This window comes from Gracilinanus agilis, chromosome 1 (genome assembly GCF_016433145.1).
Source record: "Gracilinanus agilis isolate LMUSP501 chromosome 1, AgileGrace, whole genome shotgun sequence".
NCBI classification, from domain to species: Eukaryota; Metazoa; Chordata; class Mammalia; order Didelphimorphia; family Didelphidae; genus Gracilinanus; species Gracilinanus agilis.
Window position 1 is genome coordinate 794,528,289 of NC_058130.1, and position 17,246 is coordinate 794,545,534.

Below are 17,246 nucleotides of genomic sequence, written 5' to 3' on the forward strand. Positions count from 1 at the left end.
CGCTCATTTCACAGACTGAGGAACTGAGGGGTGGAGAGAAATGGGAGGCGGGGGAAGGGCAGTGGGGGGTTCCAAGCGCCCCACCCTCCTCGACCCCGCTCTGCCCTCCCTCCCCTCCCCCCGAACTTCACAGGACCAAGAAGTACTAATGAGCTCCGCGGACTCAAAGAATCAGGCGGAAGGGAAACTTCCGCGCAAGCGCACTCTCTCCCTCCGTCACCTCCCATTGGTTATTTCCATGGTGGGCGGGGCGTTTTAGGGCCACGTCCCCTAGCAATGTTTTGCTGGGCTTGGGGAGGGGAAACTGGTTTTGAACGCGCATGCGCCTCCTACACCCATTCCCATCCCCGCGGCGCCGAACTTTGAGCCAATCAGAAGAGCCGCTGCGGCTCTGCTCACTGACGCTCCTCTTCTCCCAACTACAGACTCGTCCTACGCCTACGCCTTCTCTGCCTCTAGCTCGGGGAAATGGGCCCAGGTCTGTTGGGAGGGCGGACCCCCGGGGAGCGCCCAGGTCCTAGCCTTGGTTCTGTACGGCCCAGGGTTCCCCTATCCCGCCGCCGCCGCGTCTTTGCCTGTGCCGGTGCTTCCTCCAGGGCAGCTCTTCCTCACCTCCTCCCCAGCCCGGTCCCACCAGGACGGCCCCTCCCTTCCCCCAGGGTGGGGTCAGCAGGGGGACGAATGACCCCGATCTCCCCAGAGCGCCCTCGTCCCTCCTTCCAAGCAGAATCCCGGCGCTGGCTCATTCAGCTCTGGCGGTGCCTTGCGTCCTCGGACCCTCACTCGTACCTGGCCCGCACTGGTGGTTAGCCTAGCCCGCTGACCCCGATCTCTGTAAGTGCCCCCCCCTGCCCCTCCTCGGAGCCCCTCCCCCCGATGCTGGGCTGCTCCTGCCCCCACATCTCCCAGACACCTCGCTCTGGCTCATCAGGAAGTTTGGGCCGAGCGTGGGGTGGCAAAGGCTCATCGTCCACCGGCCTTCTTGTCCAGGAGCTTTTGGGAGGCCCTTGAGGTCCATCCCGGAGCCCAGCGAGGGCCGACATGGGTCTCAGCGGCCATCGACAACGACGTCTCCAGAAGGAGGAGGACGATAAGACTCCCAGAGTTCGGTGACTGGCCCAGCTTGGACGTCCAAAAAGCATCTGAGGGGATCTGGGCTGAACCAGCTGCCTCTCCACTTGCCCATGCCAGATCTCTCACGGTGGAGCGTTCCCCTGAACCCAGGTCCAAACGCCTTCCCGGTTCTGATGCCCCTCCCTTCGCCCTTGGCTCGGCAACAAGGTGCTTCTTGGCCAGAAAACCTCTTAGTCTTTCATCATGCGTGTATTTTCTGTGCCGGCAGCCTCCAAAAGCTGAAGAAATGAGGAGTGTTTCAGGGGGCCAAAGTGCCTCTCCGATATGCCAGCCTCCGGTGGCGTCCTGCACTCCCAGGGTCAATGGCCAGTGGCCGGAGCCTTCTCTTTTTGTGCAATCACCACAGCACCAAATCCAGGAATGGGAGGTCTTTTACAGGAAACACATGGAAACGGAGAGCTCTCCACAGACTAAAAACTAGGGGCTGCAGCCGCAGAATCTCTTAGGCTCCCAGTGAGGTCAAAAGAGCAGGGGAGCAATCATGATCCCACACAAAACCAGAACAGGAGATCAGCAGGGAAAATCCGTTTTGCTAAAAGATGCCATAGATAATGAAGTCACAGATCAGTATTAAACCAATAGGCACCAAATGGAATAGCATTCAAATTTCTTTTTCCTTCTTTTTTGGTACTTAAATGTTTAGTGACAGACTGTATAGACAGAAGCAGTGGTGATGGTCATGTTACTTTTCTCCGCATCTTCCTTTCTCTACTCAGTTTTAAACTGGTGATAACAGGGACTCTATCTTATTCTTGTTTGTATTACTCAGAAGTCCTAGTGCTGGGCTTTGCACACACCAAAGTATTCAAATTCTTCAAGGAAAAGTGTAAATGAGTAAAAGCATGCAAGGTAAAGCTTTCTCCTCTCAGAACTGGATCAACTTAACTGTAAAATAAATGAAGTGAAAGATGGGTAGAATTTAGGGAAAATACCATATGATAGATCTCTAGAGAAAACTGAATTGGAATATGAGGGATATACCATTTTTCTCAGCTGTACATGACACCTTCATAATATCTGACCATTTATTAGGGCATAAAAACCTCACAAACAAAAGCAGAAATATGAAATGTATCCTTTTTAGGCCATAGTGCAATCAAAAATTACATTCAAAATAGAGAAAGAGCAAATCAATGAACTGGGCATTCAGCTAAAAAAAATTAGAAAAAAAATCAATGAAAAATCCCCAATTAAACATCAAATTGGAAACCCTTGTGAAGACGGGATTAATTCTCTCCATCCTACTAGATTTAATCACCAAAAGCATATATATCCCCACTTTACGCTTAAGTGTGTCATGAAAGGCCAGTCTCTAAGGGGTGGAACGACAGCAGAGACACAAGTGAAAACATCCAGAGCTAGTGAGTTTGCAGAGGCTTTTCTCTGGGACCATCTGCTGATATTTTTTATACCTTTTTCTTTATTATGATCTCATACGGGTTTGGCATGAATTTCCCATACATTTTTTCTTAAAAATAATGAATTAAGTCACACATTAATTCTTACTAAATTAAAATTTCATATGACAGATACTTTATAATTATCCTTTTATGATTAAACAAAGAAGCAAGGCTGTCAGGAATTATTTGTAAAGATTGAAATTAATATTCAATGCCTCCAAAGTATGATATTTATAATGATTTTTATTTAAAGCCCTGGGGAAGAAGCCTAACTCACCCTTCACCACAGCGCCTTCTCTCTCCAAAAATCCCCAACACCACGCCCACCATGACCATATCAAAAACAGCCCGCAAAACCCACAACCAATAGGAAAAGGCTAAAGGAATTATGGGTATGGTGAAAAGGAGTTTGGGTAATGTAGTTTTAACTCACAACCAATAGGAAAAGGCTTAAGGAATTATGGGTAATGTAGTTTTAAAGGGGGTACAAGGTATTTTCAACTTTACATTCCCCCCTGTGATCCTTTGTGAGACAAGTCTCCCCAATGGATCATGAAAACATAATCAAATTAAAGTTTAAAATAATTCAGAGATAAAAGGGAAATAAAAGGGAGAAAGAACAAAACCAATGTTAGGTGCATTGACAATAAGCCATTTATGGGGCAGTCCCCTTTTTCTGGCATAAAGTGTCCATTCAAAATAAATACATTCAACCCCCCAAAGTTCAAATTCGCCATGTCTCGAAATTCACTTTGGATCTCTTGGAGCAGTGTGTGGTCTCTGCATGCATCTTCATGGTGTCTTCTGGATTCTGGGAGGTAGTCTTCTGTTCTAAATTAGGGTCAAATTCAAGTCCAAATTTACAGAAGTAACATAGTCTCCCAGAGGAGAACAACTTTACATTCCTCCCTGAGGAAAATACAGGGACACAATTCGTCCCTTCATGGTTGCCAACTGTAAAGATTGAAATTAATATTCAATGCCTCCAAAGTATGATATTTATAAGGATTTTTATTTAAAGCCCTGGGGAAGAAGCCTAACTCACCCTTCACCACGGTGCCTTCTCTCTCCAAAAAGCCCCAACACCACACCCACCATGACCATATCAAAAACAGCCCGCAAAACCCACAACCAATAGGAAAAAGCTAAAGGAATTATGGGTATGGTGAAAAGGAGTTTGAGTAATGTAGTTTTAACTCACAACCAATAGGAAAAGGCTTAAGGAATTATGGGTAATGTAGTTTTAAAGAGGGTACAAGGTATTTTCAACTTTACATATTCATTACAGAATGGCTGGGTTGGGAATTATTATTTTCAGCCATACGAAAGGCACAGAACATAGTTTTCTAGCCAAGCATAATGGTTAACTATTTTTTTTAAACTCTTGTACTTCGGTGTATTGTCTCATAGGTGGAAGATTGGTAAGGGTGGGCAATGGGGGTCAAGTGACTTGCCCAGGGTCACACAGCTGGGAAGTGGCCGAGACTGGGTTTGAACCTAGGACCTCCTGTCTCTAGGCCTGACTCTCACTCCACTGAGCTACCTAGCTGCCCCCTGGTTAACTATTTTTTAACCAATTAAGTCAAGCGTGATTATTCTTTACTTTATTCAGTTATACAATTAATCAGGAAGATTTGTTATGCTAGTTGATTATACAAGTACATCAAAAAAAGATACAATAATGTCAACTTGGTCCAAATATCATTTCAATTACAGTTTTTCATTTTTCAAAGGGAAATTTACTGATCTTTATGCTATGAGATTAATAAGAATGGTCTGGTGTTATGGGAAGGTAACTTTGTGCTAATATATCATCCCCTGTCTTCCTTGTAATATTCCACTTCAAGGATCAGGGGGAGTTTTGAGAGCATATTCAGGCCAGGTGCAGTCTTGCTGGGGAGCCATAGAGACTCATGTGAATCCTAACGATAGTGAGTTTGTTTGCTATTGTCATTAAAAGGGCTATTATGATTTGGGGAATTTGGGTACTTCTTTGAATGTGCATTAGCTGCTGTACTACTGTTTTAAAAAGCTATTACTGGGGCAGCTGGGTAGCTCAGTGCAGTGAGAGTCAGGCCTAGAGACAGGAGGTCCTAGGTTCAAACCCGGCCTCAGCTACTTCCCAGCTGTGTGACCCTGGGCAAGTCACCTGACCCCCATTGCCCACCCTTACCACTCTTCCACCTATGAGACAATACAATGAAGTACAAGGGTTTAAAAAAAAAAGCTATTACTTGGTAAAAATCATCTGCACTCACACCATGGATCATGGCCAAGGAAAAGGAAATGGATCTCATTTCTGGGTGGGAAACCTTTGTATTGTGCCTCTACTTGAGTGACACCTTTTCAAGGAATGTGAACTATATATTTTTGATTTTTAAAAGTTTTATTATTGTTTTTCCTTGTATGTGCAATAGAGTATTAGAGTTCTCTTTTTTCTCTCATTTTTTTATACTTGAAACACATTACCAGTATTAACAGGGTTTTGATTTTGCACTAGGATAAGTTTAAAATGTCCATTAACCCTAATGTCAATGCATATCCAAAAGCTTTTGACTATGGAAACCTGCCATTGATTGTTAAATATTATGGGACTTTGATTAATGATTGTGACTGATTCCAGAAGGAATCACAAAAGAACCACTGCACGATGCCAAGGAGCACAAAGTTAATCTACATAGTGCCTAGAAGCACAAGGTCAAGAAGACCAACCAATCCCAGTGGGATTGATGAAATTCTGCACCAAGACAGGGGACTTGAACTTATTTTGGGGTTCAAGGAAGTGGCTATTTGACACCTTCAGATGCAGGATTCCCTCATGCCAGATCCAGACTTCTACCAAGTACCTCAGTTTGGCTGCCATTTTGACTCCCCTATCCCTGAGAGCAAAGGTAAAATCAGACCAGGGAATGATATTTCCCTTCTGCTTCAAATCTAGTCCTTTTTTCTCTCTTTCATAGTATGGCAATTTTCTGTAGTCCTGGCTGCTGATTGGGTAAGTGCATAATTGCTACTACAGGCTTGTGGGACATAAATCACTTTAATCAGGCCCTGAATTCAAGGACCTGTTATGGGCTTATTCTTCCTTACTTAGAATTTTTACACATGTAATTTTGATATTTTATGTTTCATCCAGAATTTACTTTTTTCTCTTTTGTTTTTTTTTTGTTTTTGATTTTCTTTTGAAAATTGATTCATATACCTCATAACTTAACTATGTAACCCGGAGTGATCCATGTGTTGGTCAACACCCTCCTCAGGGGGTGATTGTATCATTGCCATAAAATTCTAGATTTTTAAAATTTTTTCTTGTTTGAGAGTAATTTTAGGATAAAAAACTTGCTACCTCCAAAGGTGCCATAAAGAAGCCTGCAGAAACCTCACACTGTACCAAAAAATCTAGAATGAACTTTGGGATGTAGTAAATTAAACTGTGGGTGATTGAATGCATTTATTTTGAATGTAAACTCTTATGCCAAAGAGGATTGCCCCCAATTGGCTTTTTGTCAATGTGCCTAGCAATTGTAAAAAAGATATGGGGCACCAGGGATGTTATAATAAAATCTAAATGGTTGTGGGTACACACACTGGGTTGAAGGAGAGATAGGACCAGGATAGGGAGACCAGAGTACACAGCTAAGCTGCTGCTAACTGACAAGAGTGGCTGTTGGCCAACTGTCACCAGCTCACCACCAAGCCAGAGTCTTTGAAACCAACAGGCAAGGTAAAAGGTTTTAATAGTTTTATTTATGTTTAACTAAAATAAAGGTGGGATAGGGAATTCTATATTTAAAACCTAAAGGTCAGGGCAGCTGGGTAGCTCAGTGGAGTGAGAGTCAGGCCTAGAGACAGGAGGTCCTAGGTTCAAACCCGGCCTCAGCCACTTCCCAGCTGTGTGACCCTGGGCAAGTCACTTGACCCCCATTGCCCACCCTTACCAATCTTCTACCTATGAGACAATACACCAAAGTACAAAGGGTTTAAAAAAAAACCTAAAGGGCAAATCACAGGGGCAAGGGGAGGACTTATCTACTCTAATCTTAGTGACCTAAGCAGGCACTGGAGTCTCTGGGAGGCTGCTTCAAACCTGGTTCCAGCCAGGTTTGACCAGCACAGCTAATAGGTCTGAAGGTGGCTTTGGGGTTCTCACGGTAATCCACAGATGATCACAGAATGCCAAAAGCCAAGGTGGTCCGAGGTATCCAAGTATAGAGAGTGTGCTTGAGATGCTGTCCACCAGATCCCAAACTTCTCCTCCACTTGGTACTGCCCAGTAGGTCTTATCCTCTTGCTGAAAAGCCACCACCACTCAGGATCCCAGGGAATCAGGAAGCAGGTCTCAGATCTCCCAGGACTAGCAACAGTTTATGCCAACCACTAATGGAGTCTCTCTCAGGGCACAAGCCACTTCCTGCTCCTTCATTCCATCTTGGAATGCTCCAGTCCTTCCTGCTAGGTCCAACCTTAATACTTAATTAATTACTAACTAATCTTCTTCACAACAGTTCCCACCTTTGCACAAAGCCAAAATTAACAAAATTTTGGTATTTGTGCACTACAAACTAAACTAAAATTCTAACCCAAAATAACAAACAACCTACACTAACTCTATTCTATCTAACACTATCCTATTCTACCCTACACTAGGGATTTCAACAAAGAAAGGTAAAAGGATCAGTACATTGAACAGTTACATAGTTCAAAGCATAAAGCAACAAGTAACAATGCAAAATTTCCAACAAAATCAACAAAATCAAGAGCAAATATGAAATATCAACACAAAAGTCAAAACAAACATCAAACATAACTCCTATTCTAATACAGAAATATCCTACCAACTAATAAATGCAAACAATTTTGGAAAATACATTTTAACACAACATTGCATAAGTCTTTACATCACAATTAAAACAAAACATCAAACTCCCATATGCAAATTATATTTAAATGTTTGCAACTCAATTATATCAAAGTATTCACAGAATTTACATTTACACACATATATACATATGACACTTACAATATATACAAAATATATACATGTATGATATAAATATATACACATAATATATACATATCAAGTATACATATGTACACCCTTTACATATATACAATACTTACATTATAATACAATTTACAATATACACATACTTTTACACAACTATTTACATTATTTGTGATGTGATCTGTAATATGTTATATGTTCTTCATGTAGTGCAATTTTGTTATGTTTATTGTATCTGCACTGTGATGTACATTATTACCTTATCTTATCCTCTACCCTAATATAATACTATATCTATTTCACTAAACTATTCTAAACTATCCCTATTATATTAGTATATTAGTCTAGCTACATCTACTTAAATAACTAGCTAATCTCTGTTAGCAACTATCTCTTGTTAGTACTTACTTATCCTATAGCTAAGTCTAATTTTGTTAGTATTTCTACATTGTCTCATTCCATAAGGAACACAATGTATCCTAACATGTTTGTGTTGTATGTATCTGATTTGTTATGTTGTTTCTTTGCTATATTGTGTTGCAACATGTTACTGATGGATGCATGATACCTACCAAAACTCCAGATCTCCTGCAGATCCCCTTTCTCCTTATGATGTTCCATTCCTCTAGGAAATCCTCTCCTCTTCTCTCCAGTTTTCCACTTCTCCTCTTCCCCATCGAAGGTCCTGATAGTTTTATGTGCAATGCTGGATGCTTATGAGTATGTAGTGATGCTATTTATATTACCCAAAATACTTCCAAACCATTTAATCCAAATCGTTCATGATTAATCCTCTTCTTTAAGAAAATCCTTGAAAATGAAGTTTTATCAGTTCCATTCATAAGTTCATCAGTCTTAATACAAAGTCCACAAATCCTGAATCCTCTTCGTCCATGTCCTCTTCCATCCAAATGTCCTCTTCCACTGGAATGGTCCTCTCCTTACTGAACTTTCTGACTGCAGACTCTAATTGCCTGAAGATCTCAAATTACACAATCTCTTCTTCATTATTAATAATCTCTACATTTTCATTATCTATTCCATGTGCTAATTTAATGTGAGAACAATGATATCACGAATCTCTATCTAAAACTTTCACAGAAGATGGTGAAACTAATACAACTGTATAAGAACCTACCCAATTTTGTTCTGTTGCTGATGTTTTGGCAAAATTTTTCACATAGACCATATCACCTGGTTGAAAATTATGAAGAGAATAATCCAATGGACCAGATTGAATTAATACTCCCATATCTTTTAATTCTCTTAGTCTCTGCTGTAAAGCACTTAAATATGAAGCAATTTGGCAATCACCTCCTAAGAGTGATGCAGAAACAACCTTACAAGTTTTTGCTTGCAATGGAGCATGTCCAAAGAGCATCTCATACGATGATATATGTAGATCTGCTCTTGGTCTCGTACGTAGGTAAAACAAAGCTATGGGAAGAATCTCTGGCCATTTAAGATGAGTTTCAGCATAGAGTTTCCCAACCATAGTCTTGAGTTCCCTATTCATACACTCCACCTGACCTGAACTTTGTGGGTGATAAGGTACATGATATTTAGGTATTATTCCTAGATTCTCATAGACTCTTCTAAGGATATCCTGAGTGAAATGAAATCCCTTATCCAAATCTATGGTTAAAGGTACACCAAATCTAGGCACAATTTCCTTGAGTAACACTTTCACACAAAACTAGCTGTGTTGGTATTTGATGGAAAAGCTTCAGGCCATTTAGTCAGTCTATCGACTATCACAAGACAATACTTGTATCTTCCAGCTTTAGGCATACAGATATAATCAATCTGTAAACTCTCAAATGGACAATATGCTAAAGGCCTACCACCCAAACCTTTCTTTCTGAATGCACTTTGATTGAACTTTTGGCAGACCGAACAACTATTAAAAATCTTATTTGCAACAGTACTTATTCCAGGAGCAACCCATTGTCTCTTGATGGAATCCACAACAGCTTGTGTACCAAAATGACCTTTTGTGTGGATGGCTTGACACAAATGGGTATACAAGTCCTTTGGTAACAATGGTCTTCCTATATCAGTAATCCATATCCCATGTTCTTTCCTAGCTCCAAATTTATCCTTCCATTCATGGATATCTGAGTCTATATAAGCTTTCTCTAGATCATCAGAATCAATAGATGTTAAATTCATTACATAAATTGGAGCATTCTGGGCTGCATACTTTGCAGTGATATCAGCTCTGTGATTTCCTTTAGAGACTGAATCTCTACCACAAGTATGACTCCAACAATGAATTACTGCCAGCTGTTTTGGCTTTTGGATTGCTTCCAACAACTCAGTTATTATTCCTGCATGAGCTACTGGTTTTCCCAATGCAGTAATAAAACCTCATTGTTTCCAGATTGTTCCTGTTGCATGGCAAACAGAAAATGCATACCAAGAGTCCATGTAAATATTTACATTTTTACCTTCAGCTAGAAGACAGGCTTGCTTCAATGCCACTAATTCCACACCCTGAGCACTAAGATTACTAGGTAATGAGCCATACCACAGTGTCTCAAATTCTGTGACAAATGCCGCACCAGTACATCTGATTCCATTACATAAATATGATGATCCATTCGAGAATAACACCAAGTCTGGATTTTCGAGTGAAGTGTCTTTTAAATCCATCCTAGGCATATCCACAAGATCTACTACCTCAACACATTCATGCAATGGCTCACTGTTCTTTGGTAAATCAGGAAGAAGAGTAGCTGGATTAAATATGCTACATCTCTTCAACTGGATGTTCTCACTACCTAAGAGAATAATTTCATACTTAGCTATTTGTTGGTCTGAATATGCTTCAGTACGAAACTTCCTCATTAGTGCTTCTATCTGATGTGAACAATAGACCGTTAAAGGACATCCCAAAACTAGATCAGCTGACTTCTGGACTAACACAGCTGCTGCTGCTACCCCCCTTAGACAGGGTACTGTCCCCGCAGCTTTTGGATCTAATTGACAGCTATAATACCCAACTGGATGATAACTTTGCCCTAAAGTCTGTGTCAACACACCAGAAGCTATACCCATTGTTTCGTTGACAAATAGCTGAAAAGGTTTCTCATAGTCTGGGATTCCTAACTCAGGTGCAGACAGAATGGCTTCTTTCAGCTTATCCAAGACTAATCGATGTTCAGGCTTTAGTTTCAGAGGTTCTGGTTCTGTATTCCTGGTCAGATCTGTTAAACACTTAGTGATCTCACTATATCCAGGAATCCATTACCTACAGAAACCAGTAGTTCCAAGAATAGCTCTAAGTTGTTTTTTGGTTTTAGGTGCACTCAATTTCTGTATGTCAACTATTCTCTTTTTGTGTAATACTTCTGGAACCCTCTGACAACACAAATCCGAGATATTGAACCAGGGGCAAAACGAATTGTAATTTTGCTTTGGAGATTTTATGTCCTCGTTTATACAATTCGATCAAAAAAATCTTGCTATCCCTAAGACACACCTTTGCATTTGCATTTGGGGATGCTAAAAGAATATCATCCACAAAATGCACCAATTTACTCTCTTTAAATTTAATCATTTTCAGATCCCGATTTAGAATCTGAGAGAACTGAGAAGGTGAGTCGGTATACCCCTGTGGGAGACGAGTCCATGTCCACTGAGTCTTTTCCCAAGTGAAAGCAAAGATCTTTTGAGAATCCTCGTGAATTGGAATTGAGAAAAACGCAGAACATAAATCTACCATGGTGAAATATCTAGCCCGACGTGGAATGGAAGAAATTATAGCAGCTGGACTTAGAACAACTAGATGTGTCTTGATGACATAATCATTTACCGCTCTTAGATCCTGAATAAATCAGTAAACAGGTCGGCCATTTTCATCTGGTTTTGGCTTCTTTATAGGCAAAATCGGTGTATTGTATTCAGAAAAGCATGGTATTATTATCCCTTGTTGGATTAGGGACTCAACAATCAGACGAATACCATCTATAGCCTCCTTAGTCAAGGGATATTGAGGCATACAAGGAACTGGCCCTTCCTTTGTCCTCACCCTGACTGGAGTAGTTGATTTTAGCAACCCAACATCTGTGGATGATGTTGACTACAAATCCTTAGGTATATCCTCAGGTATTGGATAGATAGTACCTAAGTCATCCTCTGTACTGCTGGAATCTAAGAAAAGTATATGAAAGGCCTTCAAAGATTCCTCTGGGAAATGCAAAGAAATATCACCAGATTCTGTACATTGGATAGTAGCCCGTAATTTACACAACAAATGCCTTCCCAAAAGATTCATCAGATATTCTGGAACACACAAAAATGCATGTTCCACTGAAAGGAGTCCTAGGGTTACCATTTTTGGTTGCAATTTAGCTACTTTCTGAGTCACACCTGTAGCACCAATGACATCCATTGTACCAACAGCTCTACAATTCTGAGGAAAGCTTTGCAAAACTGATTTACTGGCTCTGGTATCGACAAGAAGGTCATAAACCTGATCTCCAATAGTTACAGACACGTATGGTTCAGTACTATTGGGAGGTTGGAAAGTTTCCAACACAGGAGTTAAAACAGTAACATCAGAACAAAGCTCAGCCATTTCCTGTCCATCCAAGGTAACATAGTCTTGAATTACAGAATTTTCCCAGGATTTTAAACCATTGGTCCTTTTCACCTCTATTCTGGTATCATTGTTCTTATTTACAAACAAATTATCCTTAATCAAAACACAATTTCTATTTTAATTCCACACTTACTAAAATTTCTAACACCATTTACAACACTATTTCTCTTTTTCTCACAATTATTTACAACAGTAATCAAATTATTATTAACACCATATAAACCATCATCAATCTTAATCAAATTATTACCAACACCAGTTAAATTACTACTACCAGTGGGTAAATTACCATTAACATTGGTTAAAGTACTATTTACACCATTATCAGTAGTTAATTCAGATAATTTCACATTAACACCATTCAAATTATCATTAATTCTCATCAAATTATCATTCACATTGATTAAACTATCATTGATTCCAATTAAATTAACACTGATCAACTCATTACCATTATTAATTAAATTCTTATTATCACCAATCAAATCAATATTAACACCAAGTGCACCATTTCCACAATTACATTATCATTATCTTTAACACATACAATTTCATCAACATTCACTTTAGTCCCATTACCTTGATTAATCACTTCTAAATTTCGGGCACACCTTCATAATGAAGCTGTCCCTCCATTCATGTTACCATTATTAACATTCCCCTGTACAACATGGCTAAATTTCAGCCTTTCTCCGGCCCGTATGTAATCCTGCATTGTTGCCAAATTAGGAGCTTGAGCACCTTGGCAGCATGCATTTTGGCATTGGAACACATTTTGCTGGCCATTTCCATGATTAAAACCATTATTCCAGTTATTTCCCCTGTATCCATAATTATTATTAAACCGATTACATCCATTGTTATTATTGTTGTACCCCTGCCCACATGATCTCCTATATCTACACTCCCTTGCAAAATGTCCAATTTGGCCACAAACATAGCAGGATTGCTGCCTCTGATTCCTTGTGTTTGTATTACCGCTGGTCTTATAATTATTGGCATTATTCTTCTTCTCTGCTGCCCTTAATGCTGCCACTGCCTTAATTTCATTCATCTCCTTCTCATTGGTTCTAGCATTTGCCTCCCTTAACTACTTCCTAAGGCTATAAATTACGGTATCTTTTTCATCACTTCCCTTTTCTTTCTCCTGTGCGAACACATAAGTGGCTTTTTGTTTTAACTCATCCAGGATCAAAAGTTGCCAATCAGGGTAATTATCTGTAAAGAACTTCTTTACCTGGGCAACAGAATTCCTAACAAATATTCTCTTAACATGTTCCGCAGTGGTATCTTCTAACATATTCATATTCAAATACATCTCGGCTGCCTCAATTATTCTATCTAGGAAAGTTGCTGGGGTCTCTTGTGCAGTCTGCTGAATTCTCTCAAATTTAGACCACGAATTTTGACACTTTGAGTGTTTTTCCATGATTTTTATTAATAACTTTCTCGCCTGTTTTAACATTCGGTATATTGGAACTGAATTGAAGTCCAGTTCCTCCCAGACTACTGGCCATGGTGTCATCCCTTCTGTATTCCTGGTCTCCTCAACAAACTAAGCCCTATCATGGTTTGATAAGATCTCTCCCAACACATACCAGCAATCTTTGAAGTCTGGGTCATGAGCTTTAATGAAAGCTTTAGAGATTTTAACGAACTTTCCTGAATCATCATGATAATTTGGAATCTTTCTCTTTAAATTCTCTACATCCTCTGACCTAAACCTTGTATGTTGCCTCACATGGAAAATTCCATTGTCTCGAATAATCAAAAGATCACAGAGGGGAAAAAGATAATGGGTTTATCACCCTTGCTTTGTGCCTGCTGTTCCAACTCTACCTTAGATTTCTCTATTACCAGTAATACCCATTTGTGTAAATACAGCCATATTGTCATCAACAGTAGGATTAAGAGGTTGACCAGACCCACCACCATTCTTGATGTATAATTCCAGATTATCCATCTTGATCTGTAATATCCTTAATATTTGTTTAGTTTCTGAGTCTCTACAACACCAAGCCACTATGATTTTGCAACAATACATAATATGGAAGAACATCCACCTTACCTTAAAAACAATATAACCAGTAAGGATAACGACTGGTGTATGTGACAACAAATCCAAGATATTAATAGTTAAAATAGGTTGTGCTATTTCAACATCCATCATCCCCCCAAAATATCTGGGTATGATTTTGAACCACAGGTATGGGATAGCCAATACTCCTTGCCACAATGTCAAGATGGCATAATCAATCCAATCCTCAAACATCATTGTTCCTATCACTGCCCAAACTGACCAGCCGTATACAATATCAGTGTTATTATTAGCCACAATTATTGACTAATAACAACTAATAACAACAATCACAGTTACAATTAAGCACAAACAACAGAGAACAAAACACCAAAAATGGTAAAAAACCCTTTCTCTGGGGCTACTCCAGGCCTAATAGTATTTTGCTTCTCACAGAGATTTTATGAATGACCTGGAGTTGGGGCTGAGTAGCTCTGAGCAGCTCACCACTGGTTAAGAACTTTCAGCTCACAACCAATGGCTGAACCCCCTCAGGGAATGTTCGGATTCCCCTGACTTCCTGTCCAATTCTGGCTGCCCAGGAGTAAACTTCCTGCCTGTCTCTCTGTTACCCAGCCATCTGGGAGTGACAAACTGTAATGGTGGGGCACCAGGGATGTTAACTATTATTATTAAAATGTAATTAAATGGTTTGTGGGTTCACACTGGGTTGAAGGAGAGACAGGACCAACCAGGATAGGGAGACCAGGGTTTACTGCCAAGCTGTTAACTGTCAATAGGAATGGCAGTTAGGCCAACAGTCACTCAGCCCACGTAGGCCAGGACCTATGGAACCAGCAGGCTACAGGTAAAAGTTTATAACAGTTTAATTAAGGGAAACAATAATGATGGATGGGAATAAGGGATTCTATACTTACAACCTAAGGGCAAACCACAGGGGCAAGGGAAGGACTTGACTACACTATTCTATTGACCTAAGCCTAGGCAGGGCCCAAAGGAAGCAGTACTGAAGTCACAGGGAAAGTTCCTCCAAACCTGGTTCCAGCCAGGTTTGGTCAGCTCAGCTAAAGGGCCTGAGGATGGCTTTCAATTGGGGTCTCATGGTAAATCCAAGGATGGTCTCAGGATGCCAAGAGCCAACTCCACCAGGACAGGTGATCCAAGGTACCCAGGTAGGGAGAGTGAGTTTGAAATGCTGTCCACCAGATCACAAACCATTTCCCAACTTGGTGCTGCTCTGCAGGTCTGTTGTCCACTGCTGAAAGCCTCCACCTCTCAGGATCCCAGGGAATCTGGATGCAGTTTTTCCCTAACTCTAAGATCTCCCAAGGTTAGCAACAGTTATGTCCCCAACCACTAATGGAGTCTCTCTCAGAGTCCAAGCCCCACTTCCTGCTCCTTCATTCCATCTTGGAATTCTCCAGCCCTTCCTGCTAGGTCTAACACTAATATTAAATTAATCTTCCTCACAACAAGCACAAAGCCTATTTCCTTGACAGGAAGTACCCACCTTCAATAAAGAAGGGGTCTTGGTGCCTATAAGACACTATACACCCTTCAACCCTCAATATTTAGCTAGATTCAAAGAAAATATGCCTACTTTTGAGAAAGAACCATTCTTAATTTTAAAAAAAAATTAGAGAAGGGGCAGCTGGGTAGCTCAGTGGAGTGAGAGTCAGGCCTAGAGACAGGAGGTCCTAGGTTCAAACCCGGCCTCAGCCACTTCCCAGCTGTGTGACCCTGGGCAAGTCACCTGACCCCCATTGCCCACCCTTACCACTCTTCCACCTATGAGACAATACACCGAAGTACAAGGGTTTAAAAAAAAAATTAGAGAATATATTCCAAACTTATGACCCCAGTTGGCAAGATGTTGAAAATATATTAGATGAGTTTCTGACAGTAGGTGAGAAAGACAGAATCATTTCTCAGGCTGATCACAAGAAAGGTAAGGGAGGACCTAAATGGCCCCTCCTGGATCCGAACTGAGATTACAATTCTGTCCCAGATCACAAAAAATTGTGCAATGGCAGGATGCATTATTGTCAGCCATGAAAGCTTGTGCTGATACACCTGACAGCTGGTCAAAATTCTAGGAAACCAAACAATACACCAATGTAACTCCGTCCCATTTTATGGACAGGCTAATTGAGTTGGGAGAAGTATAAATGGACCCTGATTTAACCATGGAACGGGATGCTAGACATGTACGTAGGCAATTTGTTGAGAATTCCTGCAAGGTAGTCAAAGACTATTTTAAAACTAACTGCCCAACCTGGGAATCTATGAGTCTTGAGGAATTGAGGAAAGTAGCATCTTATATTTTCAAGGGCCATGCACAAAGACATGAGGAAGACACTGACTCAGTGGATGCTTTAAAAGCAGAAATTAAAATGTTAAAGAAAAAACTGAAAAATAAAAGAGAGACTATAGCCCCTCTCCAAGAATCTAACTATCAATCCATTATCTGTCAATTGATGATGGACTGTAGGAATCTCTTAAGATTAATTAGAAATAATACACAGCTGAAAGATAACTATAGGAATAACAACAGGAATAATAATAATAATAATGATTCCAGGAAGAGCAACTTTAGGAGTGATAGAAATGCTAGGAATAAATCTCGGGAAGATGATAACTCATACCAAATGACCCCGTAACAGTATATCTTAAGCGGAGCTCACCCCCGAACTACTCAGGGTGCTGATGCCCTTCAGGGGGGAGACCATGGAGCCCAAACATCTTTATGAAGGTGCAAGCAGGGGGAAAGGGCTTTGGAATCAAAAAGGGAAGCCTTTGACTTTCCAGACGCTGATGTTTTAATGCCAATTATCCCCATACATTCCCCCCAAATAATAAGGAACCTCATGTAACCCTAAAAGTGGGAAATTCATATTACAATTGTTTGCTGGACACTGGGACTTCAAGATCAGTACTGGTGAGCAAACCAGATGAAAACTGTAATTCTATTGGCTCTCTAAACATAGTGGAGGTATCAGGAACACCTCAAAAGGTCCCAAAACTTTCTGCTCGCATGTTAAGCGTAGGACCCCTAACTGTGGA